At 40.1% G+C, this 13,816-nt stretch overlaps 1 protein-coding gene across 9 annotated transcripts in view; it reads left to right on the top strand.

The window, feature by feature from the left end:
* The window catches only part of TIAM1 (TIAM Rac1 associated GEF 1), a 186,737-nt gene that overhangs the window by 84,621 nt on the left and 88,300 nt on the right, over positions 1-13,816 (top strand). For all 9 annotated transcript variants that reach the window (XM_083438591.1, XM_083438590.1, XM_083438582.1 and 6 more), the window contains one exon: positions 11,201-11,379. The gene's annotated coding sequence lies outside the window, so the exon portion shown is untranslated. The remainder of the gene's footprint in view (positions 1-11,200; positions 11,380-13,816) is intronic.

The raw sequence follows: 13,816 nt of genomic DNA, 5'->3' as shown, positions 1-13,816 counted from the left end.
ACGAATGTGCATTGAACCCCCAAAGTATATGTTAAAAACAGACTATATGTTAAGGAGTTTATCAATAAAGAGTAGAGTGTTTTGAAAATTGAAGTACGGTACCAATATTTTTATTATAAACACAAATTTAAACATGTATTAACAATTTCTGATACAAATGTGATATTAACAATGTGTCTCTAATGTGAACTGCGTATTAGTTCATGCTTATCAAAATAATAAATAAAAACTGCCCCCCCCCCAATGGCAACTAGACATTCTGTTTTGGCAGCCACAACCCAGGTCCGAGGAGTCATTTGGTTCCTAGCTTTTCTATCCCAGTTTTTAATACTGGTCACAAGCAACCAGGAGTGTAGCTTACCGCAAACTTAATCGCTTTAGTGCCCTTGCAATATACTCCCACATTGTAGAATTGCTGGATAAAAATCTGTTTTCCCCATGCAGAAGGCATTTGTGCATCTAATTCACCTAATCACCTTATTTTAAAAACAAAACACCAATGACCAACCCTGTGCCTAAATATAGATTGCTTTTTTCAAATGGCAGTGGATGGCTGTTGTCTGGAAGCTAATTATACTGGAGCAATCTTGTAGATTTTAAGAGGGCTGTTCTGCACTTCATAGGAGTGTCTGAATTTTACTGTTATGGTCAATTTCAACAGGAAATTGAGGCGACAAATATCCCCCCCCCCACCTAGATTACTTGTATGTGTTTTCCTATTGTGAAGGATACAAAAATTATGCGCCAAAATAAAAACAAAGCATACCAGTTTACCATGATTTCCCAGGCAGAAGATAACTTCAATAAGTTCATGGATATACACATGTGTGCACAACTATATAAAGCATGCATCCATTTGCCCCTTTCAGAATGTGCAAACACCTCTCTTTCTTAATTTGAAACATCCCTACACTGCCTGAGGGAGGTATTTGCATGAAAATATTATGTCTAGTTTACCTTTTGCTAAGTCTGTAGACACCATATTTAGCAGTGTGGCTTTAGGTAAGCTTCTCAAATAACACAGGGTGAGGGGGAATGTCCTGTGCATCAGAATATGCAGTCAACAATCCTGTATATGGTTTTGTTTCAAAATTTCAAAATGTGTTGAGGCATGTTAAGGCCTATGCAAAAGATGGTAATAGAATTCCTTTATCATTCCCTCAGTAAATATAGATAAGATGCATGCATTTAAATATCAGGTTTCACCGGGCACTTTCTGGCATGCAGCTGCTTTTGAAACCAGCAAAACATCTATCTGTATGGCAATTGTTTGTTGAGAGGTCAGCCATATATCATTCTAGAGAGACTATTTTGCTTGCTTGGTGCTCTGTCATTCATTCATCTCAGGATCTGTCATCTTCAAACAACTCCACCAATGGAAAGCCCACTGTTTCTGTGGACCTTTGGTCGCACACTGCCTTTTGATGGCAGGGCTGATTGAAATCAGAGGCCCAAAATCTCCATCCAGTCTTAAGCGTGATTGAAATGAATGGGACTTAAACACATGTTGGCTGTTAACTATACGTTATGCGTGAACACATGTAAGGGAACCCTGACACGGTTCTGTTTTACAGAGGGGGGGGTCTTTATGTTTTCACCACCTGCTGTTTCTCCATGGAAACTTGCCCCTCCACACCCCTCTTGTTCCACCCCCTACAGGGTTCCTGGCAGGGTGAAGGAAAGAGAGTATAGTTTTGAGTGGAAGCTTAAGCGAAACCCCCACCCCCAGCTGGAGGTGGAGAAGTGAGCAGAGGTGCCAGAGAAAAAACTGAGTGAGCGGTGTCCTATTTGCCACCCTTTAGACCCCATAGGAAACTTGCCAGGCCAAACCTGCTGTAGCCTGGAAGTGGGTGTGCTGAGAGCAGCTGATCATAGCTGTGAGCAGCCTGAGGAAGCTACATCTACCTTTGTTCCTTCCCATAAAAAGCAAGCCAAGAGTGGGAGACGAGTATGCCAGCAAGTTCCAGGGTGGGATTTGGGGGGAGCAATCTGTGAGTTTGTTGGGGCCCTGAGTGAGAGGCAGGAAGCTGAGAAGTCATAAGTGGAGATAGAATCATAGAGTCGGAAGGGACCATGAGGGTAATCTAGTCCAGTCCCCTGCAGGGCAGGAATCCTTTGCCCAACAAGGAGCTCGAACCCAGAACCCTGAGATTAAGAGTCTCATGCTCTACCAACCCAGCTATCCAAGCTTCCCAAGTTTTTTGAAAGGATAAAGAAATGCTAACTGCATATATTTATTAGTAATTTGTATTCATGGTTTCATTGTTCAGTTTGGTAACCTTAAAAAAAAATGTATTCCACTTAGAGATTTTGTTATAGTTTAAGCAGTGTGGAAATGGTCTAAATAAAATAAATGCCTGCTCAAATGTCACCTCTTCCCAAAGCTGTTTTTCTTTTGGGGCCAGGGGAAGAATAACATAATAAAATGTTAATAAATGTGCTCTAATATACAGATGAAAAAATGTGGACTGTCCCACTGACTAATTTCAATGAAAAGGACATGTGAGTCAAGGAATTTGCACTGAAGGGATGCATTCACACAGAGAAACTTGCAATATGTGCTTTCTCCTACTGTTTTAAAAATTGAGGTGATAAGTGATAAACCCTTCAACACATTATTGTGAACAAGAATGGAGAACTACCACGATCTTTCTTCATCCTAATGGTGTGAAGTGGGATATTAGAACGCCATTTTTTGTTATTCAAAGCACCCCCACAAAGTCACAAGAAGCATCAAGAAGTGACTTTAGCTATTCTGAGCGCTGTTCAAATACCAGTAGTTAATTACAGTTTTACAGATGTCACCCACTGGTGGTGTGGGATTCATTGGGTATATTACACAGTTTGAAATGAAAGCAAGAGCGTCTGTGTTTTGCTTGGAGTCCTTGCATGAACTCAGATTTTAGGACAGAAAGCCAGCTCTGAACTTTTCCATACCTTTGCAGATTGATTCAAGGGGATAGCACCTTGTACTCCCCGCCCCCCCTGAGTATATCACTCATTTATAAATGGGCAGTTCTACAGGGTGTTCTAGTATCCACCTCCAATTGCAGGTTTTATCCAGTGAGCAAAATATTAAGTATCATTCTGCAAGCTACCACATCAGTTTGCAACATTTAACCGTAATCAATTAAAAAAGGGTGCAACAATCGCTTGTAGATTTTAGCTGGTTTGCATATTTGCATAAATTCCAGGAAGCTGGCCCTGTTTTCAACTAGACTGCATAATTTGCAAGTAACTTATCAGGTGCAGGTGAAATAGTTGCTCTGCAACTTCTGTTCATGCATTTCTCTTTCGCTCAGTAACACTTTATCTAAAAATATCAGAGAGGCAGTCACGCTATTTTGTTCACTCTGCTGCAACAGAATAATAAAAAAAAGTATTGTGGGTACCTTAAAGAATGCCAGATATATTGTTAATCTTCTAAAATATCAGTAGTTTTTCAGAGTGACATGCTACTTTTCAGATGCAATGTGAGCAGCCAGTATTTGGATTACTTATCAAGATAACAGATACAAATTGTAAAGTTACATGAGAGTTCTCTGAACCCATGAAGAACTTTTCGTAGTATAGATAGAGTGTACTGTTTTGATTATAGCTACAGAAGGTAAAAGAAAGATCTGCACTATTACTCAACCTGTTCCTGATTCTACCTTTTCCAGCCCCCTTATACGCCTGAACATGGTAGAATTTTTCAAATTTGCTAATAAAACTTTGTCACAGCAGTAAAACTTTGCTCAATTTTGAATCTACATCTTGTGTAAATGTCAGCTTTTGGCAGCCTCAGCTTAGATGATAAATTCATTTCTACGCTCCTAATTCTTCCATTGAAATTGATAGGACTGTAAAGTGCCTAACTTTGGCTGGATAATGCCCTGTATTTTTCAAGTAACATAGCTCAGTGAATAGCTAAAATTCTGCTACTTCCCTTTCTAACAGGCCTATGAGAAAGCTGCATTAACTTTTAAGAGCTGGTTCAAATATGATAAAATCCCTATGCAGAAAGCATTTCCTTTGTAGAAAATAATCTGTTGTTTGTGGCCATATATAATGATTATATGCATTTCACTATATGTACATATGTTGGAAAGTTGTGACTAACTATAGCCCCTCATCACATAGACTCACAGTGAAATACTTGTGTGTATAGTCATCATAGTTAGTGATATTAGGGTTTATATAAAGGTTTTTAAAGGTAGCTTGTGTGCTGTTTTCTATATGAAAGTATAAAATTTTCCCCTTGTTCTAGGCAGTCCTTGCTTCTAAATAAATATATTTAGGAGTGGGATGCTAAGTGTTCATTGCAAATGAAAAAATGTTAATACCTTGATTTAGTATCAGTTCGCTCAGCATAAAGCAGTGCACTATGTATTTGTTTTTCTAAAATGAAAACTTGTGTATTGCACATATAGGAGTGTCCAGTAAGGATTGCACCCAAAAAGAGTCTTGTATTCTGAACACTCTGGTTCAGAATCTATTCTGAACATTCGTCTGTAGAAGCCCTGTTGAAATAAACAATGAAACGTCCACAAGACACCTTTCTGCACATTTGGTTCTGCAGCGCCACTGTGTACCAGAATATTAGAAATGAGCTAGGCAGAATTTTATAGTTACTTGCTGGCCGTTGCAAAAATAACTACATAGAACTCTTAATTAAAGCCTTCATGAACAGTTTGAACATTTGGGAAAATATCATATACAAACAACACTGTCCAATTCACAGAACTGGCATAGAGGAATTGGAACAGTGGCATGATTCCAGCACAAAGTGGTTTGTGAATTTTCCTCATAACACCTAGTCCCCTCCTAATAACATTTGCAGTTAAATTGACTAATACCTGAAAGAGAAAATGCTACTAACTCTTGGGAGCAACAAAGACAAGAGTAAGATTGGACTAGCCAGGGGGGTGGGGAGGAAGGTTCTGGAATCCTGATCTTGCAACACAGGGAGCCCCAGGGCAAAAAAGATTCCTCTGATTTCAGAGATAGCACCAGCACTTGCTCTTCCTTGTAATACATTGTTGTTTGCTTCCCTGGAATTAGGATGCTACATGGTTCTCATAGTTTTCTCTTATATCTTAATATTAAGGGCAGAGAAGGATAAATCCTCAATGACTTTTCTTTTGGGACTCTTCCCAAACATTTTTGTGCTACTCTGCTTTTAACATTCAGCCATTAACAGTTTTTTTCAGTTTGCAAGAATTTGTTTCAAGGCCCAGGAATACTGCGGTGTGGCACATTACTAACCCCAGATACTCATTTTGAACTCAGATAGTGAAAGTACCCAATAACGGCAGGACAAAGACATGGGATTCTGTGCTGATCTTCAGTGCCACCAGTTAGCAGGGGACAGTTATTTGATTCTTCACCTGGCAAAGATTAATTCTGTGAGGGAGAGCCAGAGAAGACCTTGAAGCTGTTCTAGAAATATATAGGTATTTTATTATAGAGCAATTGAGCCAGTAGGAAGAAAAGAAAAAATCAGTTGAAGCTGCTGTTGCCTTCTAGTCCCCCCCCCTTATTTATTCATCCCCATTTAGCACTACTCCCGTCTATAGCCATTCCACTTACTTAAAACAACAGATAATATGAAGTAAATAATCTGACTGCCTTTCCCCATGTTACTGGGGTGCTGCAATATTATCTCCACACTGTTAAGGAGGAAGGCTTCTTAGATAGTAGAACTGAGACCCAGATTCTACTTTTAAAAAACAACAACCCTGTTTCTTTCCCTGTGGCAGCATCCTGAAATATAGTATTATTATTATTATTATTATCAAACTCTTAAAGCTTCTGGCTTATTGTAGTACTCCCATACTACTGCAAAGCTTGATGGCAGTATCTTGTACCTGACTATAAAAAAAGCTCTGGTGGGTCAGGCCAAAGGCCCATCAGGCCCAACATCCTGTTTCCACAGTGGCCAACCAGATACCTGAGCTCTCCTCACCTGGAGTTCTCAGCAACACGTATCCAGAGGCATATTGTCTCTGACCCTGAAGGAAGAACATAGCCATGGTGGTTAGTGACCATAATGTTCTTTACTGGTTAGGAGCAGGGGCAGAGCAAGGTGGGTGTGGCAGGTGCAGTCCGCCCCGGGTGTGATAGATGCTGTGGCTTCGGCGCGCTGCCAAAATGGTCCGCCTGCTGGCTCCCCCTCAGCTGAAGGGCTCAACAACTTTGGCTTCCCCCAGAAAAGTTCAACAACTCCAGCCCCCCCCCCCCCAAATATGAAATAAAGCCAAACCATTTTTGCAGGCAAATAAATAAATAAATTCAATGTGAGAAGAAATTTTCCGCAGTGGGTACCACCTGACCTTTTTACGCCACTGGTTAGGAGGTCTGTTTTGCATTTTGAACCACTGGTCAGAATCAAAGTACCCAGTCATGTAGCACTTAACATTTTTCTACTGTGGCGTTGCTTCCCAAGTTTTGTAACGCCTGTCTTTGCAGTTCTCGCTTTCTTCAAGGCATTCTTCTAGATTTTGGTATCATTTTTATGCGCAAACACGCACCCTGCACTCAAAAGAGCATTTGTACAGGGGGTGTCCCCTGCTGTGGTGCCTGCCTATGTGCTGTGCTCTTTATAGGTTGCTATTAATTCCCGTTTCTGATTTTGCTAGTTTTAATTGTTGTTTGGAGGATGTGACCTGTCACTTACATAGAGATACAAGGTCTTTTGAGAGGGATAATTATATTTCTAATTATAGAATTTGTGTAGGATTGATGCTCATGCTGGAGGAATAATTTATTTGACAGGTTTAGCTGCTTCTTTGTTTGTGAAGGTTCCTTTAAAAACAACTATGTCTGAAAAAGAAAGTTGACTTCCACACACCCCAAATAAATATCTATAAAATCACTTTTTGATACATTCCCCCCTCACCTCAAGTTTAGGTGTTTGTGTTTTGTATATGTGTCCATCTGTGTTGCAACGGGGAACTTTAAAAAACCAATTACTGTCAAGGAAAAAAGGTGAGGTATAAATAAACACATAATAATGATAATAATTCACCAAGTGAAAAACCTGTGAATGTAGTTTATGAAGAGATGAGGTGGGCGGGGGGAGGTATAAAGAACTGTGATACATGTCAGTTTTGGACTTGGACAGCCAGACATTTTCTAGTTTTATATAAACTGTGGTTTGCAGTGACATACCTAACAATAAGAATCTTTACGCTGATTCACATTGCATCGCATTTACCAAGAATAATTGTTCACCATTAGCTCAAACACCTCAGCCATATGCTTCAGCCACAAATGATACCAATTTTGTAGCATAACATTTTTGTGTGAAAATTTATCAGATGTAGCCACCTACTCCCACACAGCAGCATTCCAAAATGTGTTATCACCCCAGAGCTTCTTGAGGTGGCTGAAAAGTTAACCACTTTCTTTCTTGGTTCTAGGCTGGACCGTGTACTGATAGTGCAAACAAACAAACAAACAAACAAACAAACACTATCCTGATGTGAGTTACTGTGGGGCAAAGTTGCCTTGTTTTTAAGGAACCTAGCTGGGATCCGGGAGATCACATTTCATTGCTGCAGACAAGCAAGTTACACATGTGCTCAAAAACTTGGGGTGTGGGGCAAGAATGCTCATGCACAGCCAATAACTAAGGAGAGAGAAGAAAAAAGCATACTAAATAGTGTGTAACTGCTGCTTCTAGCTTTCTTATTTTCTCTTATTTTTCAGCTGGTAAAATAGGTGCTGTGCAGGAGAAGTGCGCCTGGGAGCTTTTAGCCTAAGAATGGGGGACGGGGAGAGATTAAATATGTTTTTAAAAACATATTGGAGAATGCAAGTGATATATGAACCTAGTCAAGAGTACTCATAATCTTGACATCTGTAGCAGAAGTAGCACTTGGAATCATAGACATGCTTGGCTGGAGGAAGGAATACAGATTTTTCACTAGAAGATCACCATTTGCGTTTTGTGTATTAAGGAGAATGAGGAGATAAACCAACCTTCTGACTTAGTCACTGCTGCTCATCACTTGAAATTAAGAACGGTTGGTGCTGGTGGTCCCTGGAAATTTCTAAAGACCCCTGTTAAATGGTGGCTGGTGCTCTTTGGCGATGCGTGGTGTGGATAGCAAGGAGACCAGCAGTAGGTGGAGTCTGAGCCAAGAGTGGCAGAGCTATTTTTTGGTCCCCATCCTCCTGCCTCTTGAACTCCACGAGAAGCAACATTTGACTGAAGAAGCAGATAGCCTGGATTGCTTGTGTGTGAGAAGGCAAGTGGGCTTGGAGGAATCAAGACTGAGACAAGTGGGGCAGTGCTGCATTTGCCTTAATGAACACAGCTGTTGTGATGTAAACTGGTTGACCACTGGGGAGACAACTGTGTGTGCTTGCTTCTGAATGGGATCCTCTGCTCAGTGGATATGGATGGCAATATACTGTAGCATAGCAGCTGAGCAAAGTTGCCCTCCGGCTAAATGGAATTGCCAGTTGCCATATTAAAACCCTCTCTCTTAGGAACTCAGCTGTTTGGTCTAATTGGAATGTTGCTCCACTCATTGAGAGGTTTTCCCTTCCCCACCAGAACTGGTTATTTTGAGGCATGTTTCTTGCTAGGACCTCCTATAGTGAAACCTGCCTTTTGAAACTGGCATTTCCTAGAGCTATATTCGTGAAGGTGAAGCAACATGACCCACCTTGTGAAGCGGAAGCTTACCGTAGTTGCTGGCAGAAAGGCAAGTTGTCTGCAAAAGTTTTAGTGTGTGCTCTTTTTCCGACATGTTTAATTGATAGCTGTTACGACTCTGTGCTGAGTTCCTAGCAATCTCAAGGAACATGTTCTGAGAGCCAGACAGTACCATTTCCAAGCAGGGCATTAGGTTTTATTTCTTAGCTTATGTGGAAGCATTCATGTTTTACTCTTGACACGGTATGTACAGTGCCGCAATTGAAAACAAAATCCAACAGAAGCTTGCAATGCAGAAACGACCACAAAACAATGAAGGTGAAAAACAGGAGTGGCAAGTAATCTGCTTCCTCCTGGGTATTTTCTTTGTTCAAAATCATTTCTTTATGATTTGAAATTCCAATGTCTTGAACCTGAAGCATTGCAGTGCTTGTGTCTCTGGCTTTTAGGTAATGTGGCCAAGCCTTCATAGAAAGGGAATGGTATTATTAGAACAAAATGTTGAAAATTAAATATTCAATCTTATGCATACTTACAAGAGATTAAGTTCCAATTAAACTCTGTGGGACTTCCTTCTGAGTCAGGATGCTTAGGATTGTGCTGTAAGATCTCTCCTCTTTATTTGCCAAATACTGGTTTGGTTCAGATGTACCAAACTGTTTTTTGTAATCCACTTTGAGGTTCTTTACAGTCAAGTGCTGTATAAATCTCATGAAATAAATAAATAAATATAACACTCAACTGAGGATTAGCAGTATGTGAATGAGTCTTGGGTGCAAGCACGCCTACCTTCCTTCTTCCTCCTCCTTGCATTCTGAGATTCCTTTTCCTGGTTTGTGCCAAACCCATAGTTTATCATTACATCTGAACCTTCCAACTTTGGTTCTACTTCCATGGTGGAAGGAAATCATAGTACAGTGGTACCTCGGGTTAAGTACTTAAGTAGTTCCGGAGATCCGTTCTTAACCTGAAACTGTTCTTAACCTGAAGCACCACTTTAGCTAATGGGGCCTCCTGCTGCCGCCGTGCCGCCAGAGCACGATTTCTGTTCTCATCCTGAAGCAAAGTTATTAACCTGAAGCACTATTTCTGGGTTAGCGGAGTCTGTAACATGAAGCGTATGTAACCCGAGGTACCACTGTAGTGTACATAAAAGGAGGAGGACAGGAAAATAGACACACTTGAAGTACCAAACTATAGTACCAAACTATAGTTTGAGTTTCTTCAGAACTGAGCCATTGTCATGGAAGAGTTTACTGGAACAATATTACAGTCTATGGACATAGTTATCATTGCTTTAAAACCACCCCCCTTCCGCAAGTCAATGCCTTTTCTTTTCAAGTATATTTTTAAAACAAAAAAGACGGAATACAAGATGCAGTTGGAAGAAGAGTTGCCTGTAGGACCTTTGTTTGCTATTGGGAATCTAGCCTAGTAAATTATTGGCAGCTGGCATGATAATGAGCCTGTTTCACTGTACAGGAGTTTCATGATATTAATTTCTGCCAGCTTCTAGGCAACACATAAATTCCTTTTCAGACTCAGAGCTCAACAGCAGCTTAAAGAAAGATGAGGGGAGAGAAGCACAGAGCAGAAGGAAGTAAACAAAATGGCACTAACCCTCTTCCTTCTTGTTCTGATCCCCGTAAATGAGGAGCAAGGCTAAACAGAGGAGTGTAAGCTTATTTTAATTTTTGTTTTTGTTTTTCCCACTTTTAAGAACCATCAGGACTCAGTGAGTTCTTATGAGATTGCCCCCTCCCACTTACTGTGCCTATCACTCTAGAAACAGTTATCTTTTTCTGAAATGCCAGTGACTTTAATGCCCTGTTGGTGAATGATAAGTTGCATTCTTTTTGTTTTGAATAATGCACCTCCATCACTTACCTACTGCCTTTAATACAGAAGTGGGTGGAAAACCAGGCTGTTGCTTTTGTCTCATTCTGTCAGTGGGGCCTGTACTGGTAGCTATGTATTTAATTGTGTAATTTCTTTTCAAAGAATCCAGTTAAACCAGTTCCTTCAGTTGCCGCCCTTTTAAAATTCAGCTTGTATTCTGAGCTTTTGTCAATGCATAAAGACATTTTCAATGGAGTGCTTTCATGCCTCCTTTTCTTTGCTTTTTGAGGTTGGTTCATAGACAGCCTCCTCGTACAAGAATTTATGAAGATGGCTGAAAAATACTTCTCTGAATAGGACCCTCTTTTGTTTGTCTGCCTCTATCTGTATCAGTTTTGCTTCCCCTCTGCTTTGCCCTTCTTAAGCGAAGGGTGTAAATTAGCAAGAATATCCCGTTTGTTCTATAAATTTCCCATGGAATGACCATGACTGTATACTGTACCTCATTTTGAAAAGCAGACAGGGCGTACCTCTATATAATGTCCTAATCGTTTCCCTGCCTGCACACACTTCTAATAATATACAAGTGTAATTATTATACAGTTTAATGTTGATTCTTGTCATTTCCACGCAGTAAATTACTAAAGTGGAACTTTCTATCCAGACTGGCTAATCCTTTTCCTTTGCTTCTCTCTCTCTTTTCTTCCCCAACAGGTTTTTGGCATATATTCACAGGCTCCGACAAGACAGTAATGGAGTCATTGGGTGGCAGCTGGTGACAGATTCTGCAGTTCCAGTAACTGCTCATTTTAATAGCATTTGCAGTTATATACATCTATATCCTACATTTCTTTTGGAGAAAGTAGTGCAGCATACCAGTGCTGCCTTGTAAGGTATGTATGTTTAAGCATTTTGCATGGGAATTTGCTCCCTGGTGTGCAGTTTTGGGAGGAGAATGTGGCTCACCAGTCTACCTATTGAGCAATATAGGAGAACTGGAATTTCCATTTGGTGGCAACTGATGAGATCCTTTATTCCCTCCTTCCCTTTGTTTTCTGCTTTGAATTGCCTGCAGGACATTTCCCAAATGCATTTTATATTTCAATGTGTTGATTATGAAACAAAGTATCTGGCCATAGATTTATAACTTAAAAAACCCCACACCTGTGATATGCTTTGTTATGGTTTCTTGTGAAGTGCCGAGTAATAAAAGGCTTTAAAAAGGTTAAAACTACTGCAGGTTTCATAAGGGTATATATTTAAAGTAGATGAATAAATGATCAAATTAAGTTAATTTGGATTTGCAGAGGATATTAAAAATAAATTTAAGGAACCGTGGAAAGAGAGGGGAAGGAAGTCAAGTTTTGAAATGTTAAAAATTTATAAACTTGAAAAGGATAAATAAATGAAAACAGAAAAAGGTTAAAACTAAAAACTTAATTAAACATTATCATTAAAAAGTGAAAGCGACCTTGTAGTTACTTTAAATAGGTATGTTTAAAGTGACCTTCATGGGGTAACAAAGCTAACCTGTTCATACAAGTTCTTCTGCTTGTACAGCACAATATCCTCCCCTCCTCAATCCAGGCACATGTACCCCACCAAATCTGTTTTGGGGATTCCCCAAACCCCCTGGTGCAGATTTTGGGATTGGGGAGAGGGAAGAGAAGTTCTCTTGTGCATACAGGAATATGTGCACAAACAAGAAGACTTTGATGAATACAGACTATAGTGCTTTATTTTATCTGATTATCAGATTGAGGCACAAATTAAATGTGATGCCAGCAGATCCATTTCTTTAAATGTAAGTCTTTTCCAATTATATAACGAAGAGAGGAATGGTGGAGGGCTCGGTTTCATTTTGCTTTTTAGAGGAAAGGCGGAGTAGGCACTTACACATGGCACACATTCCTATATTCTTGATGTAACTGTAAAGCACCTATTGCAAGAGGCTATAGGGAAGAGGTAGGAATCTGTGGCTCTCTAGATGTTGCTGGGCTACTTCCATCACCTGTGACCATTGGCCATGCTATCTCAGGCTGCTGAGAGTTGGGAGTCCAACATCACCTGGAAGGCCACAGGTTCCCTTCCCTCCTTCTAAATGGCAGCTGCCAGGATGATTCAGATATTTTTCCTGCATACCCCTTTCGCTCCAAAAATCTTACCTTGGCCCTGACTTTGGAGGTGACTATGGCAGAGCTGGGCTTAGAGAAATTAGTCTCCTGCTGTTATGTGTTCTTTGAGCCCAAACAAGGTAAATTCTATTTCAGTGGATGGCTGGTTTGTTTTTGGAAACTAAGGGCATGCTATTGGTTGGATCTTTCGTCCCATTTTCACAGTATTAAAGCTTGGCTGTGAGCAGAAAATACAGATTTCATGCTAACAACCTCCCACCAGAATCTAATTTTAAATTTGCAATCTGTTGTCTTACAAGGTACTTTGTATTTAATGGTGAAACTATGAAGTTCATGAAGCCTATAACTTTGGTAGTTAAATTTAATTTTTCATAGTTCTTTCATATATAGCAATGTTCCCCAAACTTGCCCAAACTCCAGCTATTTTTGGACTACAACTCCCATCATCCCTAGCTAGCAGAACCAGTGGTCAGGGATCATGGGAACATGTAGTCCAAAAGCAGCTGGAGACCCAAGTTTGAGAAACCCTGGGATATAGCATGGAGCTTAATTGGGAAATAAAAAAGCGTTCCAGGAAAATAGAATAAAAAACTTAGTTGATGAGGATGCCTGTCTGCATGGAATGGTTGGGAGAATCAGCATTCTCTGTCTTTGGAAATCTTCTCCTTATACCTAATATATAGAAAGATGGATAATGACTGATTTGGTCTTGCAGTTAAATGTATGAGTAGTAATGTATGGGGGTCCTTGTTCAATTATCAAAACAATGGCTAACACAGACCAAAGTGCGCTTTAAGTTTGTTTGCCTTTAGTGGGATCAAGCATGCTTAACTCTGTATTGGATTGTGGCTTTTAATGGCAGATCTGCAATGTTGTAAGTCTTCTTTGGTGGACTTTGATGTGAGAGCAATAAACCCAATAGCCAATTCCCTTCAAACAAATCATCTTGTTGCATTTAATCACCCAGTCACTTTACTTTAGCATTTCTATAGCACTTGAGAGAATTCTAGGAATGTCACATCTGTTATCTTGTTACCCAAGGATATGGCCCTCTAGAAGTTATTGGACTAAAACTCCCATCATCCCTGACCATTGGCTATCTGGTTGGGACTGATAGGAGTAAGAGACTACATTTAGAGAGCTGTAAGTTACCTGCATATGCCTTAGAACAGTGGTTCCCAATTAGGGATCCAAG

Source organism: Podarcis tiliguerta, assembly GCF_965153285.1.
Source record: "Podarcis tiliguerta genome assembly, chromosome: 4".
Lineage (NCBI taxonomy): Eukaryota > Metazoa > Chordata > Lepidosauria > Squamata > Lacertidae > Podarcis > Podarcis tiliguerta.
The sequence above is the reverse complement of the archived record's forward strand: the minus strand, read 5'-3'. Positions and strand labels throughout refer to the sequence as shown.